The sequence below is a fragment of the Berghia stephanieae genome, chromosome 15 (genome assembly GCF_034508935.2).
Source record: "Berghia stephanieae isolate SIO BIC M18660-M18661 chromosome 15, UCSD_Bste_1.3, whole genome shotgun sequence".
In the NCBI taxonomy this organism is placed as follows: Eukaryota; Metazoa; Mollusca; class Gastropoda; order Nudibranchia; family Aeolidiidae; genus Berghia; species Berghia stephanieae.
In genome coordinates, this window is record NC_088374.1 from 389087 (window position 1) to 391586 (window position 2500).

Here is a 2500-nt window from a genome sequence, read left to right on the forward strand (position 1 = left end):
AAATAATTAATTATTATTGACCTCTACAATGTTGGGTCGATCGTTGTAGAGGTCAAGAATAATTAATTATACTTGAAATGTTTATATATATATATATATATATATATATATATATATATATATATATATATATATATATATATATCAATTATAAAAACAAAAACAATGAAATAATAGTGCTCAACTTTAGGATAAAAGGAGCTATTTATAAACATTTGAAAGATAATTAAGATAGATTGACTTTTACAACGTTATCGAGCGTTGCTCTCATCAGGAAGTGGAAGTGAAAGTAGATTGTTGCGTTTTCGTAATTTACTAAATTCGTGTTTATGGGGGTTCGTAATTACATAAAAGGTGTTTGTTTCTATGTCTACATGAGGATGTTAGTTCGTTTCTTCTGTTGAGTGTTGCTATGTTCGGTTTAGTGATGATGAAGAAATTTTCTTCCAAGCAGAGGTTGCAAATCTTAGAAGTGGGGGAGTACTATTGTGCTCTGGATATGATTGTCCATGTGTTGCTGTGTTGTATGTTTTTTTCTTTGAGGTTCCAAATGTGTTCGCTTAGTGTAGTAGAATGTCGTTTATGTATGTTTCTGAAGGAAGATGTATGCAGGTTGTATCTGGTTTTGAATGAACCTCGGTGTGGCCAATGTATGTTTCTTGTTTTGGTGTGTATGGTCGTGTAACTGTGGCTTGATAAATTATGTTTTCAGTCAGGCAATTGCCGTTTAGTGGGCATATTGCCTGGGTCCTACAGTTGCATTTTTTTTCTCTAGGTTGTTGCTGTGCTGAGCTGGCTGTGATAGTTTTCGGTTATCGTTGGAGGAAATAATGTTTTGTAAGTTTGGCATGCAGGTATATCCTATTTTGATGGTGTTTTCGTTCATGATTGGGTGTAGAACGTAACCGGGAGGGAAGCATTTTTGTAGTCGATTGAAGAATTTGTTACCTATAGAAGTTTTAACATTCTTGCTGTCGGTGTGGTTGAACCATGGTATGTGTCGTGTTCTTTGTCGTTTTTACGTTGGGGTGGTAATGGTCACTTCCTAATATTTTAGTTTGTAGTTATATCCACTTTTTTGTAGTGCGCTTTTGTACGGAGGGATTGCATCGTTGGATACATTGTTGTTTGTAGAGTTGTTAAATAGTCGTTTGTTAATGCTCTTGGGGATGTTTTCTATCATTATAGATGGCGGATGGTTGCTATGTCTATGGACGTACAATGGGCTGATGTTGGGTTTTGAAAATGGTTGATAGGTGCCGTCGTTTAGGTTGATGGTTATGCCCAGGAAGTCGAATGTTTTTTTGTTGGCTTCGATTGTAATTTTCAGATTGTTGTCCTGGAAGATATTGCACATTTTTTTCTTTATTAATTCTGTCTGTCTCTGTGTTTTATTGCACAATGCGAGTCCGTCGTCCCTGTATAGTCCAATGCTTATATCACTATTTCGCATTTGAGAAAGTAGATATAGTCCGACGAGCTGGCATGATTCTGCTCCGTGGTAGCTTCCCACGGTGACATCAAAGTTTGTTGATTTTTCTGTCCATGCTATTCTATTATTGTAAAGTGATGTATTCTTCGAGTGCAGGATAATATGAATTTCTTCTTTGGTGATGTTGTCGAAGGTTTTCGCGAATTGTAGTGCTTTGAGGAGTAGGGTTTTGGTGATTGAAGGGTAGAAATTACAGATGTCAAAGATGATTGCGTTTTGTCTTTGTTTGTTTTCTGTACCAGTTGTTAACTTCAGCGGTTTTTCTCTATTTGTTGAATTCGCTTTCCTTGACGATTTTGGTGTTGATTCTGTCTAAAATCTGTTTACTTTTTTCCGATTTGGGAATTGCATGGGTTTTTGAGACGGCATTGTACGTTGTTACGGAAGTTTGGTTTATGGTCTTTGATAGTGATGAAGGCGTTAGATTTTACTGTGGTGTCTATTCTGTCACTTAGCTGTAGGTTCTCGGCGATGCTTTTGTCTTCTGCTGTAATGTCAGTTGTCGTAGATGGTGTTTGTTTCTTGTACTCTGCTTGTGTTTTTTGTCAAGTAAATGTGTGTATTCCTTAGGCGTGAGCTTGTAGAAGTTTGTGGTTTTGTCAGCGGCGACGTAAACATTGGAGTTTTGATGTATTGATCGTATGTCGTGTTTTAGTTTGTTTTGGAAGGTGTCGTTGATTTGTCTAAATTTTATGTTTCGGATGATGTCTGTCATTCCATCCTCGAATTCTCGTAGTTCAGGTATGAATGGGGCTGGTCTGGTAGATCTAAATCCAAATGTTTCTTTATTTTAACCGTTTGGTCAGGGTTTAGGTAGAAAAAAGCTCGCCATCTCTCTGTCTCTCTCTCTCTCTCTCTCTCTCTCTCTCTCTCTCTCTCTCTCTCTCTCTCTCTCTTTGAGACAAAGCAATAATACATAGGATATAACTCTGTCATTCTTACACACACTCGACCACAATCACGCAGTTATTTACCATACATTACAGTTAAGCTGAGGAGAGTGGATTT